This window comes from Rhinolophus hipposideros, assembly GCF_964194185.1.
Source record: "Rhinolophus hipposideros genome assembly, chromosome: 3".
In the NCBI taxonomy this organism is placed as follows: domain Eukaryota; kingdom Metazoa; phylum Chordata; class Mammalia; order Chiroptera; family Rhinolophidae; genus Rhinolophus; species Rhinolophus hipposideros.
The window spans coordinates 44,072,314-44,088,212 of NC_138049.1; positions in this window are offsets into that span (position 1 = coordinate 44,072,314).

Here is a 15,899-nt window from a genome sequence, read left to right on the forward strand (position 1 = left end):
TCTGTGAAAAATGCCATTGTTGTTTTTATAGGGATTGCATTGAATGTATAGACGGCTTTGGGCAGTACTATGGACTTTTTAACGATGTTAATTCTTCCTATCCATGAACATGCTGTATGTTTCCATTTATTTGTATCGTATTTAATTTCTCTACTCAATGTTTTATAATTTTTTGGGTATATGTCTTTTACTTTTTTGGTTAAATTTATTCTTGGTATTGTTTCTGATGCAATTGTAAATGGGATTGTTTTCTTAATTTCTCTTTCTGGTAGTTCATTATTGGTGTATAAAAATGCAACCAATTTCTGAATATTAATTTTGTGTCCTGCTACTTTACTAAATTCATTTTTCAGTTCGAATAGGTTTTTTGGTAGCATCTTTGTAGTTCTCTCTATATAGTATCATGTCACCTGGAAATAATGACAGTTTTACTTTTTCCTTTCCAAGCTGGATGCCTTTTGTTTCTTTTTCTTTTCTGATTGTTGTAGCTGGAACTTCCAGAACTATGTTGAATAGAGTTGGTGAAAGTACACATCCTTGTCTTGTTTCTGATCTTGAAAAGGATGCATTTAGTTTTTCCCCATTGCCTATGATATTAGCTGTGGGTTTGTCATATATGGATATATGGCCTTTATTATGTTGACATATGTTCCCTCTGCTCCTACTCTACTGAGAATTTTATCGTAAATGGATGCTGGTTTTTGTCAAATGCATTTTCTGCATCTATTGATATGATCATATGATTTTTATTTTTCATTTTGTTTATGTGGTGTAACACGTTGATTGATTGTGGTTGTTGAACGAACTTTGCATGCCAGGAATAAATCCCACTTGATCATGGGGTATGATCTTTTCAATGTATGACTGAATTCTGTTTGCTAATGTTTTGTTAAGGATTTTTGAATCAATGTTCATCAAGGATACCTGCCTACAATTTTCTTCTTTTGTAATGTCCTTGGAATAGAATAGAGAGCCCAAAAATAAATCCATGCCTACATGGATTTATAAAATGAAATCCATGCCTTTGTCATTTAATCTATGACAAAGAAAGCAAGAATATACATTGGGGTAAAGGCAGTCTGTTCAATAATGGTGCTGGGAAAACTGGACAGATACGTGCAAAAACATGAAGCTGGACCACCTTCTTATGCCATATGCAAGAATAAACTGAAAATAGATTAAAGACTTAACCGTAAGACCCAAAACCATAAAATTCCTAGTAGAAAACATAGGCAGTAAATTCTCAGATATCATCCTTAGTAATATTTTTACTGATATATCTCTCCAGGCAAGAGAAACAAAAGAAAAAATAAACAAATGGGGCTACATCAAACTAAAAAGTTTTTTGCACAGCAAAGGAAACCATCAAAATGCAAAGACTTTGTACTGAATGGGAGAAGATATTTTGCAAATGATACAACTGAGAAGGATTTAATGTACAAAATGTATGAAACACCCATACAGCTCAACACCAAAAAAACAAACAATCCAATTAAAAAATTGGTAGAGGACCTAAATAGACGTTTCTCCAAAAAGGATGTACAGATGGCCACTAGACATATAAAAAGATGCTCAATATCACTAATCATCAGAGCAATGCAAATAAAAACCACAATGAGATATCACTTCAAACCTGTCAGAATGGCCATCATCCATGAATCAACAAACAAGTGTTGGCAAAGATGTGTAGAAAAGGGAACCTTTGAGCAATGTTAATAGGATTGTAGATTGGTGCAGCCACTATGGAAAACAGTATGGAGTTTCCTCAAAAAATTAAAACTAGAACTACCTTATAACCCAGAAATTCCACTCCTGGATATTTACCCAAAGAAATCCAAAACACTAATTTGAAAAAATATATATGAAAGATAGTTTAGGGAATATAATCAATAATGTAAAGATTTTGTAGAATATCCAATGATACTTGTTTTACTAGGGAGACCACTTTGTGTGTGTGTGTGTGTGTGTGTGTGTGTGTGTATATATATAAATATATATATATATATATGGTCATATATATATGGTCATATATATGCACATATATATATATGTATATATATATATATATATATATATGGTCACAGGATGTGAAGTACAGTGTAGGGAATAGAGTCAATGGAATTGTAACAGCTATAAATGATGTCAGAGGGGTAGTAGATTGGGGAGGAGGGTTATCACTTTGTGAGGTGTGTAAATGTCTAATACATTGTTTTGTACACCTGGGACTAATTAAAAAAAGATGTATGCACCCCTATGTTTACTGCATCACTATTCACAATAGACATGGAATATGTCTATTCCATGTCTATGGAAACAACTAAAATGGCCATCAATAGACAATTGGATAAAGAAATTGTGGTTCATATATACAATGGAGTATTACTGTGCTATAAAAAGAATAAAATCTTACCATTTGCAACAACGTGGATGGACCTAGGGAATATTATGCTAAAGTGGAATAAGTTAGACTGAGAAAGACAAATATTGTATGATCTCACTTATATGTGGAATCTAAAGAACAGAATAAACAAACGAAATGGAAATGGATTCATAGATACAGAGAACAAACTCATGGTTGCTAGATGGAAGAGGGGTTTTGGAGGCTGGATAAGAACTGTAAAGGGATTAGGAAGTACAAATTGGTCGTTACAAAGTAGTCAGGGTGATATGAAATACAGTATGTGGAATATAGTCAATAATATTGTAAAAACTATGTATAGTATCAGATGGGTACTAGACTTATTGGGAGATCATTTCATAAATTATATAGATAGCTAACCACTATGCTATACACCTGAAACTAATATAACATAATATTGGATATCAACTACAATTTTAAAAATAATCACAGACTGTAAAGTACAGTGTAAGAAATTTAATCAATGGTATTATAATAGCTATGTATGGTGTCAGATGGGTAGTGGACTTGTTTGGATTATCACTTTGTGAGGGGTGTAAATGTTTACTCATTATGATGTTTTTTACACCTGAAAATATTTGTTTTTAATTAAAAAACATAAAAAACTATATTCCCATACTGTCTTGGTCATTTCCATAGTGCAGATAGTTATAAGTTAAAACATGTCCAATCTAAGCACTAAGTGTGTTTTTCTCTCTTTTCTGAGCAAAAATTAAAAAGAAAAATGTGTCTGTAGTGGCGGATGTTGTTCAGGACTTAGCCAAAAAAAGCAAGAATCTCTGTTTCACTAATTAGAGTTATTACTAGATGAATGTAATATGGAGAGGATGGAAGATATTTCTCAGGGTATGTTTATTAGCTCTGTTCTGAACATTTTTTTAAATGGTGTTCTAATTTTGTCACTCTCTAAAAGTGTATGTGGTCTTTAATGATATTATTGTTATTTGGTTTTTTAACACCACTCTGCTTGCTAAGAATCCTAGGGTTAAACAGACAAATCGAACCAAAACAAAACACTAGAGCACAGAGATTGGCTCAGGCAAGTACTTCAACACATAAGTCTATCCATCACCTTATTACTAAAATCAAAGATGTGAAAAGTAAGGATTCTGTGAAGCTGTAAAGACCCTGTTTCCCCAAAAATAAGACCTAGCCAGACAATCAGGTCTAATGTGTCTTTTGGAGCAAAAATTAATATAAGACCCAGTATGATTGATGTGATGTGATGTGATGTGATGTGATATGATATGATATGATATATTATAATGACCCGGTCTTATTTTACTATACTTTTTACTTATTTTAATTTTTGCTGCAAAAGACACATTAGAGTTAATTGTCCGGCCAGGTCTTATTTGCGGGGAAACACGGGATCAGCTTAAAACAGCAGAAAAATAAGACCAAAAACTAACAATTTAATCACTCTTAGCAGAAATAACAAACATTGCAGTTTGTTTCATGTTTATTTCCAAAAAACAGAGTAAACTTCATTAGTATATACATGGATGTGTATTTTGTCTTAGCACTAGTTTTTGTAATGAAACGAACAAATTACACTTATTCACAACATTGCACATCTTTCAATTCAGAATTTTACAAATTTACTCTAAAAATTGGTCCTATGTTTTCTATAAACTAAGGTGATCTAGGTGACGTTAATGAGTGGTCACAAAGTATAGGAATGTGTACATTGGTATTTGTTCTAAGAGTGTATGTGTGTGTGTGTGTGTGTGTGTGTGTGCTCATGCATGTGTGTGAGACATTTAATTTAACCCACAAAATAATATATGGTACTTTGAAATTAATTGTTCTGATTAAAACAGCTCAAGTACAGCTTTTGTTTTGAGTTTTATTTACATATTATCCCACCAAAGGAAATTGCTCCCTTGGGTTTTCGGATAGATAGTGATAGATTGCTAAATTTGCTGAAGAGTTGCCTAACTCCATAGTGCCACCAATGGGTTTTTCAGGGTACCTTTACTGTACTGGCATTTAAATTTGAGATTGGAAACTAGAGAGGTGTCTGATTTCCTTCTTTTCCACTATAATTAAATGTTCAGTGATTTAAATTTAAATCCCATGGCTCTAAGCAAGAATGAACAAAGCAAAACAAAAAAATTCACAGTTGCTGGCTTATTGAAACCTCTTTTTTACCCAAAGCACTATCGGTGACTCAGCTTTTAAAACAGGACATCTATCCCCAAGGAGATTCCTGTCATGCCTATTGTTCTCAGAAATGCTTTTCCTGGAGACTCTGCAACAGTCCTTCCTTCCTCTCAGGAGATCTCAAGTTCTAAGGTGGCAGCTGGTGCAGCGTCAACACATAGTGAAGGGAGTACTATTTTCTACTCTCCTATCTTGGCCCATAAAGCAGGGAAGTACATCATTTAGAAATTGAAAGTGAGTATTTGTGGTATTTCTTAACCCCCAACCCTCACCCACCTACCACCACTATCAAAGAAGAGAAATAGCTGTCCTGATACGTGGGATTGGGAGAAGGAAATAAGCCTGCTCTGCTCAACCCTAGACTTGCTTCTTTCCTGTTATCCGGGTGTTTCTTTCTCCAGGCATGTAATTAGGGACAGATCTGCAGGCCATAACACTTTATGCAGGATTCTGGATCAGAGTATCTGCTCTGCAGACACAAATTCTCTCTCAGGTGTGTCATCTCAAGTAGTTTGGAGTGGAGGAAGTGAAGGGAACAGGAGCCTCAAAAGGCAGAATGTTTATTCACATCTAAACCTTCTTCTCCAGGCCAGCCTTATCAGGAATATAGCCAAAAAATCTACCTGGTATATATGTGTGTGTGTATATAATTATATATATATATATATATATATATATATATGTAATTTTGGTTGGAACCGTGGAGGGTAGAGATAGGTAATATTTTTGTTCCTCGATACTCATGCAACTGAACATCCATCAGTAGAAACTTAAAGTTCCTTATGTAACCTGCAACTTTTCAGCAAAGTTACATGAGCCTGGTGAGTTCCCGTTAATGAATGAGTTGATTAAATTGATGTTGCAATCAGAAATCCATGTTTAATTGCTTTTATTAGATAAGGAAAACTTAATGAACATTACTTTAGTAGCCTTTGAATTTATTTATAGACATTTGTGTAAGCGTTCCTGCTACCCCACTCTGTCCTTATCTTGAAAATTACGTAAATATGCTGTCATTGCTACCACAGTACTACATAACTTGGCTGCTTAGAAGACAACACAGTTTTTAGTTGTCAATGTTTATTAAGAAAATGATCCAGAAAAGCAATGTAGATTATTTGAAGAGCAACAAATTAGAGAGTGTTTAAAAAACAAACGAAGGGAAAAATGCCTGGAAGGGTGAGGCAAATAGAGTGCTAGGTAAAGAATTCTCAATAGCAACAAGATAAGTATTTTACTCTAGTGAGGTCACCAATTACAGCCTCTCTAAACAATTCACATTCTGGTTGAGAAAACTTAACAGTGCACTTCATGAACATAACTTAATGGACACTACAAGAAAATGCAACACTATTTATTTTTAACTCATCACAGCAGACTTCCTTTTCTGCTCTCACTTATTAGACCATAAATTAATTTCTCTTTACACTGAAGGACACAGTGTGGTAAAGACCTCATAGTTTCAAGCAAACCTAGAAAGCAATGAGATGATCACTTTCCCCTGAGGGCTGTAAGTGTTCTCCTGGCCCCTGCTGTGCTTAATGTAGATCCATACCCTGGGGGGAGGTGCCCTTTTGGTTCCCACATTAACTTTTCAATCACTGACCTGTGGGTCTCTCATACTGTGAACAAAATGGAATACTCACCTATAAATTCAGGTCTTCTGAAATTTATGCAAATATTCAGTTAGGAAAAAATGTTCATTGTCCCTGTCAACTTGAAACTGACAGAGGACTTTCCAAACTTTTGTAAAATGCATTTTTAATAGTCTCTTCACCTGATTTACTTCGAACAGCTCCAATAATAAAGAACGTTCTTCCTCACCAAGCAGTATGTTCCACGTGGACAGATTTCCTAATGTTAGATCCAGAATGTTTCATTCTAACTTTTATTCACTACTCTTCCTTTGTTTATTTTTCTCCTAGTATATTATATAACAGCCTTTGGAAAAATAACACTTGTCATATCCAACACCCATTAGCAAAATGAATCTTTTTTTCAAGGCAAACATCCCCAGTTCCCTCAATAGTACATTGTACATGGCTTGCTTTATCCTAGCCTATTCCCTCTAGAGTATGGCACTCAGAATGAGAGCCTGGAATGTGTTAAGATCAGTGGATAAATTCTGGATTACATACACCACACTCTGCCTCTTCTTTGTATTTAAAATCTACTCAGAGAATGATTACTCTGTTGGCTAAATAATATCCAGGGGGAAAAAGTCAGAAAAATAACAGAAAGATGAGCCTATCGTTGATGTCTTACCACTCTTAATCTTCCTTATTTAGGGTCCTCGTGATTTACTCAAAGCATGGTCTTTCTCCCATGCATCTAGATATTTCCTGTACATCAAAACCCTTTTCTCAGTAGGTACCTGATCTTCTCTGTAGAAAGGATCAGTGTTGAGATAATTAGAAAAGTTTAATCTCAGGCTTAGCTCTCGAGGTTTTTCTATCAGCACCAACAACAGAGTTATACACAAACCCAATACTTATAGTACTTGCTTATAGTACTTGCTTATACTTGCTTATAGTAAATGTCTTAGCCCACCCGAAATGCACATGTACCCAGAAAGCACTTAAAGGATAGCTAAAGAGGCCATTTTTTTATAGTTAGAAACACACAGGTCTGAGCTGCCTTTATTTAGGACTGATATATACAAAGGATAACCCCTTTTCTAAATCAGTGCTACTCAAAGTGTGGTCCCCGAAAAGGCAGATCAGCAGCATCTGGGTCCTTAATAGAAATAAAGACTTGAGGCCCCGCCCCAGACCTGCTGAATCAGAATATCTGAGGATAGGGCCAAGAATTCTCTCCAGGAAATTGTTATGCAGGATAAAAATTTGAGAGGCAGGCTTCTCAAGCTTGATTCACTCTCATTCTCTGTCCCTTCCTTGGGGCTCTGGTTTTCTGTTGACGTGAGATCAACTGCGGTAACCTGAAAGAAGAGTATATGATCTCTGGCATTTGGGATCTGTAGTATTCAAGATTTTCAGTTATTTGATTTGTTAGTCTCACCTCCAACTTTCTCCTAAAGAATCTGTCTTGGATTATTGGTCTTGTATACAATTTTGTTTGTACCATTGCTCAACCTAGAATGCCAATGGTACCCATCTTCCTCTGATAGAATTCTATTCATCTTTCAAAATGAAACCTAACATCCCACCTCCTCCTTGTCATTTTCTGTACACACTTAGGAACCACATCTAAGAAAAACACTCTTCTTTTTTTCATACCATCACATCACATCATTCACAGCTCTCTTACACTCATTACCACATTCTGCCATCTGTAATAATTAAATGTCCCTAGAGAACGAAGATGGAAGCAAAAATGTATATGCTACTCATTAATTAGACAGTATAATCACAAAACAGCAGAAGTAAGAGGATAAGAGAGGAAGCCATAGCGGAAAAAAAGAAATTAAATTCAAGAGGGTGAATTCCTGAAACAGGCACCACTTGGTCAAGTACCACTAATTGGTTGTTCTTCAGGAATCTTTCTCGTAGAGTCCATATGAACAACTATATGTCAGGACACTCTGTGCAGAGTGATGAAAGGAGAAATAATTATCTGCAGGATCCTGGCTCCATTGGTATAATGTTTTTCTCAGGTTGGTTCAGAGAGGTTTTCCCCCATCTTTTCAGATGTCCTTGACCTATTCTCTCTACAGCTTAAGCCTCAGCAGGGACAGGAAAGCTCTGGGATGGGAGGTGAGAGAGAGCTGTGTGAACAGGGAGCAAAGCACTGGCAAGATCTGTTCACATGAGCTTGGTCGGAGCCCATTTAGAGTTGGCCAACATAGTGGCAGCTGGGAATCAAAAGTGAACAGTCCCAGAAAACAAGTGCTACTGAGAGGATCTCAAGTATGCATGAAGGTTTCTGATACAAGTTATGTGCATGTGGGATTTATCTGCCAGTAGAGACTGAATGTTCCTTGAGGATAGACCTTGGCATTTTATATTTTTACAACCATGACTATTTACTTCAAACATCAGAGGTCTTCCCTGAAAGTGCTACAGAAGTGTAAGATTACCAGGGCTTTAAAAATATTTACCTAATAAACTGCCTTGTAATTAATATTAATAAATTCTTCTCTCTACACCAGAAGTGTACAGTCTGGAAGTTTACTCCACTAGGCAGAATTCTTTGGCTATATTTTTTCACTGTATTTCAAGGAACTAAAATAGTGCTTGGCACATACTAAGTATTCAATAAATTTTTATTGAATGAATGAATTCCATCAAATCCTAAAGGAGGTATATAAGAAGAGAAACATGTGGTCTTGAACATACTCATACTCCAAAAGAGTTACTAAAATTGTTCATTAAAAATGTGCAATTTGCATCTGTGACCTTGTCAGTTTCCCTAGTTGTAAAATAGAATTAATAATGTGGAGTAGACTTCACTGGGATACAATATTGGAAGTTCCCAGTTTAAATATGTAGTACACTTGAACATACTGAATGCTGGTTTCCTCACACTCTTTTCTGTCTGATAGATTTCAGACTTTAGATTCTATTTGATGGTTTTTTATAAAATTAAACATGTGGATGCGAAGCAGCATTGGACATAGACATATAGCTGGCAGATATAAGAATGAAGAAAGTAAATGACAACGAGGAGATTTTTAAGGAAACAAAACATGTCGGCCCATTGCCACAACCTAGTCACAGGACCACACTTAATAGCAAGGGGATATATATTAGTCGCTTCCTATCTGCAGGTTTGTTTTCCATGGATTCAGTTTCTCACAGCTAACCGTGGTCAGAAAATATAAAATAGAAAATTCCAGAAATAAATAATTCATGTTTTACATTGTAAACCATTCCGAATAGTGTGATGAAATCTCACACCTTCCCACTCTGTCCCGCCCTGCACATGAATCATACCTTTGTCCAGGATATGTACACCATCTACACAACCCGCTAGTCACTTAGTAGCCAGCTCGGTTATTAGGTCAGTTATCAGAGAGAGCAACAGAGACAGAGGCAGAGAGACCACAGTTACATTACTTTTATTACAATATATTGTTATAATTGTTCTATTTTATTATTAGTTATTGTCATTAATCTCTTACTGTGCCTAATTTATAAATTACGCTTTATCATAGATAGATATGTATGTATAGGAAAACTATATATATGGTTCAGTACTTTCCTTGGTTTCAGGCATCCATTAGAGGTCTTAGAACTTATCCACAGAAATAAGGAGGGGCTTCTATAGTTCCACTGTGTACCCAAAGCAAAGAGAAAAACTTTTAATAAATAATTAGCTAATTTCTCTCACCAGAATTAAACAGTGGTTTTCATAGTGACTTCTTTCATTTTGTCAAGTTTCTTGGAAGAAGGTGAGAGGAAATCTCAGTACAAATTAACACTACAATGTAGGTACACGAGTAGGTTTCAGGATATGCTCTCATAAGGTATGTCCCAATCCTTTTTACACTTGGACAAACAAGAGTATTGGTGATTATAGGATCCACTATGAGACTTTTCATAGATATAAAAACAAAAAAACTTCATACACATGTAAGCTATTTTCATTGAGTAGAGAGTTGGGAGATGGCTGTGGTGTCCTGGTTCTGGGGTGACCAGTCTGATTTCACAAAGGTAGGGCGGGCCGTCAATCAATTCCTACATTGTTGGCTTTGGTGCATCTCCAGTGAATGTTTGCGTATATTTATAGTATTTGATATTTTAAAAGTATAATTATTATAACAACTGTTCCCATTTAGTATAGCAACTGGTAGTGCAACCTAAGTTTAGTGACAAAATGACAAATTCATATTCCATTTGGTTAAGGAATATGAAGTAAGAATTCCAGGAATGAAGTTGAACTTTTCCACTTAATTTTACCTGATAAAAGAAAATCACAACCTCATTTTGTCTTAAATGAAATCATTCAAAATAATTATTTTTCTGACCTCTAATAAATAGATTCAAAATAATTACGTTAATGATTGTGTTATAATTGTTTTATATTTAAAATACCTATCAATAATTTTAGAGGCATTTCTAAATCAATGAATGTTATGTACAGAAGGATTGAAAATTGATTATATCTTTATAGCATCTTACTAATAAAATGCACTTTCAACGACTAAGATTTTACTTTTGAGATTTAAACTCCCTCAGATGAATATTCTTCCAAAGCTTTAAATTTTTAGATTATGAGTAACCTGTACCTAAGTTTTAAACTGTTTACCCAGTTCCTTAAAGTTGGGGCCCTTGCTTTTTATATAAATTTCTTTAAAACTTGCCTTTGAAAACCCCACTTATTATTCAGTTCACAGGTGATTGTTGTGATGTATAGCTCAGCAACACAAATATCCTTAGAGGCATTTCTCACATGGATATACTTTTGAAATTCTACTCACGTGTTGTTTTCACGTGCTGTGTTTTCTTTTAGAAGACTAGGAACGGGAAAATTCTATACAAGCATTTCAACAGCAGAATATATTTTTTTAAAACTACTCACTTTCTACTTTTAAGGATTTCTTTTTCTCTCCTTTCCCATAGACTCCTCTCACCATAAAATCTATCCTTCTCCCACGTCCCACCAAAATCTGCTCAATCAGCTTTATTAAAAAGGAAATCTATGGCTAGATTTGTCCAGGCAGAAGAAAAGAGGCCTCCGCTCTCCAGCAAAAGCAAACTCTGCTCATCTTCACTCTTAGACCAAGAGTTCCATTACCTTTAGTATGAGGTATACATACGCAATCATGGTGATGGGGAGCAGTTGACATACAGAAACTTTAAAATAATGTAAAAAATCCAATTATTTCACCTTCATTTCCTTTCTCATTTGGTTTATGAATTTAGTATTATACTTTAGTTTTCTATGATGTTAACATCTATGCTACATGTTGCATAATTAGTACCCAGTATTTAAATGTGTTATATATTTTTCTTTTAAACGTGGAGTATTTAATACATGTGCACTCAGCAGTTTTTGAATTTAGCAGTTGCTAAATGGTATAAACCTTTTCGTGATTGTTTCAATTTCCATAAACCCTTGAGTTGCAATTTTTCTTATTGCAAAAAAAAAGTCTTCTGCATAGAATAAAACTACTTTTGATATATATTGTTATATCATTCACATGATGATAAACAAATTTAATGGCTCAGTTTATATAGATTTGTTAAAAAATAATGAAAGACATTTTCCTTTGTTTAATAGCCACTTAAAAATATTAGAAAAGGTGATATATCTGGAACACTTCCTTCTACATTAAAGCATTATCGTAGGCAGCTTGAGGAGACACTTCTTTTTAGCCCCAGATATTTTCACTTTGGAAAAAGTGTCTGTGCTATGAAGAAATCATCCTTTCAGCACTGCCTCTAGCTTCCACTCCCCAGAGCTTCAGATACAGATTCTGTTTTTATTTCCCTATAGCTTTTAATTTGATTGCCAGGAGCAAGATAAAAGTGCATATTGTAAAGCATGTTTTATTTCAGGTGCTGGGTGAAAAGTAAACACAATCATTTTTGCTACAGATATTTTCAAATAAATTTGGAATAAAAAACATTCTAACACTCCCCAAAATATGCCCACACAAAAATAGCATCAGGTACTTAGTGCCTAGCTGGAGGTTGTCACTACAAGAAAGGAGTTTTAATCTACAATAAATTATTTTTATCCATCTAATATTCACGAATGTTTATAAAACTATAAGGGAAACCTTGGCACTATTCTAGGCATGGAAATTACCAAACTTCAAGACTTAGCCCTGCTTTCAAGGAGATCAAGTGTAGTTGACAAAGGAGACATGTAAGATAAATTATAAGCTAGTATGACTGCAAGAGTGGAGCTATGTCCAGAGCACATGGAGAAAGCACAACGGAGAAGCAGTGAGCCTGCCTCAGGTCCAATTCTAAGGAAGAACAAGTTATTATAACTTTTAGGACTTCTCCAGGTGGACAAGTCCGTGCAGAGGTGAGAAAATACTCTAGGCAAATGGAATAGCAAGTGTAAAAGTAGGAGAGAGCAAGGTGTGTTTAAACAACTAAAATTGTCTCAACTTTGCTGAAGTTATAAACTACAACAGTGGGAGGAAGAGATAGTGGTGAGATGGAATGAGGTTGGAAAGTATGTTAGTGTCAGCATGTTACCGTGTTTCCCCAAAAATAAGACCTAGCCGGACAGTCAGCTCTAATGCGTCTTTTGGAGCAAAAATTAATATAAGACCTGCTCTTATTTTACTATAATATAAGAATGGGTCTTAGCTATCATAACATAATATAATATAAGACCAGGTCTTACATTAATTTTTGCTCCAAAAGACGCATTAGAGCTGACTGTCTGGGTAGGTCTTATTTTCGGGGAAACACGGTATGAAGAGCCTTCTGTTTCAAAGGATTGATCCCATAGATGATAAATAGTTCATGAAGAAGCGTGAATATAGAGACCATATAATCAGTGTGTGTGTGTGTGTGTGTGTGTGTGTGTTTGTGTTCATATGCACTTATGTTGGAGAATGTGGGAATAATGCATATATTATGTTAAATGTGATTCAATGGGTTATGTGATTTCAATTCTTTTTGTTTTTTTATTGTATGTAGTTTTATAGATTGAAAGCACCGTACACCCCATCCACACCCACCCCAAGAAGCATTCCCTCATTATTTTATCCTGTGCCTAAGATAGCCTATACATGTAGTAATTCAAAGCCATCTGTGTATGGTAAATTTCTTATCTCTTCCAATGCCCCATATCACTCTGTGGTTTTACCTAAAACATTTATCTATTAACCATTTCCATCACTGCCTCATCTAATCTCTAAACCTTTCCAAAGAATATAACTTCAAATTCCTCTCTTCTAGATTTCCTCTAATTCTCCTTTCTTTTTCTTTTTCTTTTTTTTTTTTTTAGTTTCAGGTGGACAAAACTACATAATGATTAGACATTTACACCCCTCACAAAGTGATAATACCCGCTCAAGTCTGCTACCCCTATGAAATCGTATATAGCTGTTACAATACCTTTGACTATATCCCCTGTGCTGTACTGTACATTCTGAAAAAATTATATATATATATATATATAATTTCTTAATTATAGTTGACATTTACATTCAAAATTATGTTATATTAGTTTCAGGTATACAGCGCAGTAGTTAGGCATTTTTATAATCTATAAATTGATCCCCCCAATAAGTCCAGTATCCATCTGACACCCTACATAGTCTTTACAACATTATTGACTGTATTCTCCATACTGTATTTCACATCCCTGTGACTATTTTATGACCACCAATTTGTGCTTCCTAATCCCTTCACCTTTCACACCCATCCCTCAACCCCCACCCCTCTAGCAACCATCAGTTTGTTCTCTGTATCTATGAGTCTGTTTCTGTTTTGTTTGTTCATTTATTCTGTTTTTAGATTCCACATATAAGTGAGATCATATGGTATTTGTCTTTCTCCTCATTCTTCCTTCTTATATAATCAAATAATATTAGTTAAGACTATAAATCTTCTCTTGACTTACGATATTCAAACTTTTCTTCCAAACAGTTCCCCCTTATGAGTCTATTTTGATGAGTCTATTTCAGAGATATGTCTCTCCTCTCTGCTCCTCTGTCCCTTTATCCACAGGACAATTTATAAACTTTTTATTTCAAATTCAGTCAGTGCTAGCCTAATTTTTGTTTAAACAAGTATCCTGTAAGGCATAATATTTAATACCTCAGGCCCAAGTTTTCTGGTGCATTTTAAAAAGATGACACTTACTCATAGGGTGTTGAGAGAATTACAAAAACACAATATACGTAGAGTATTTAGCATAATGTCTGATAAATGGTAAGCATGTCATATGTGATAGTTTTGTTACTATTACAGATATTACTGGGAAGTTTAAGTCAAGTAATTAGGAAACCTTCAGTTTACTGTACTTAAGTATAGTTTAAACAGGCATCCTTAAGGAAGAATGCTTTTCCATTTGAAAATTAACATTGGTTTGCATTTGCTAAAATTGAGTGACATATATTATACTTCTCCAAATAGTGAAAACACTTGTAAAAACAAAACTGTAATAGGTTAATTTGAACCAGTTTTCTAATTCCCCTGAGTACTTTTATTATGTTTTTATTTCCCTTAATCATATGGTTATAGGAAGAACAATTTGTATGTTAACCAAATTAATGGTACTCATAAAAATTGTTAATTTGATGATGCGCTGATTTTATTATTAATGTTTTTTAATAAAATACTCTCCAATGGATAGTAACTCATATCCCAAAATTTTATAAAAGTAATAATTTGAAATTATGTGGTACCCTCTAACTCCACAAAATGGTTTTGTGGAATTCGTGTTTCATATATGTTCAGATGTGCAACAAAGAAAGTGGTGATTTATTGCTTATGGCCAATCAAATGAATAAAAGTCAAAGAAAAAAAATGAAACTACTTTTCTCATATTTTTATTCCATTCCTATATAAAGAAGAATGGTCTGCATATTAAAAAGTGGAAAATAAGCATTAATAAGTGGAATGGACATCCTTAAAGATAAGGATATCAAAGAGTACAGGCTGTTACATTAAAAAGTAATCTCTGACAAGGACAAATGGTGTCATGGTAAATTACTGAGTTCTCAGGGAAATTCACAGATGAGATAGCTGGACCATGGCTAAGAATCTCTAAGAAAACTATAAAACAAGAAAATCACTATAAATCTTGAAGGTGAACAAATATAATAAGAATTTTTCACCATGAAATTGATATAAACACTAATTTTTTTTCTACAAAGTTGTATTCAGAGGATGGTGGTTGAGTTTTTGAAAGAGAAACCTGAATAGATTCACTAAGGAGAACTCATTGATTACTAATCATTTTTTTTCTTTTTAAAATAAGACAAAAGCTAGTCATTTAAGGAAGTTCTATCAATATTGTTTCATATTATCTTAAATTTTAGCATGGAATTTTTTGAAATGTTGCTATAGCTTTAAGAATAATATAAAATATACTCTCAAAAATAATGCAATTTAAATAGTAATAATAATAAAATGTTAATTGGTGCATCTTAATCAATTTAGTAGGTGGAGGATTTGTCTACAAATATTTCATTCAGATTATTTTTTTTAATTTATATCAAAGTAATATACAAATTTTAAAAAATATCATAGTACAGTAGTTTATGCTTAAAAGCAATAGTCCCACACCTATCTTTTCCCACCTGAAACAGACTCCACAGAAGCAATCATTTGTGATTTCTGTCCTTAGATATACTGATACTCCATTTTCTCCAATGTGTTCATGTTGCTATTTATCAGCAGTAAGCATTATATATTGCTTGTTATACTATGACTTTAAA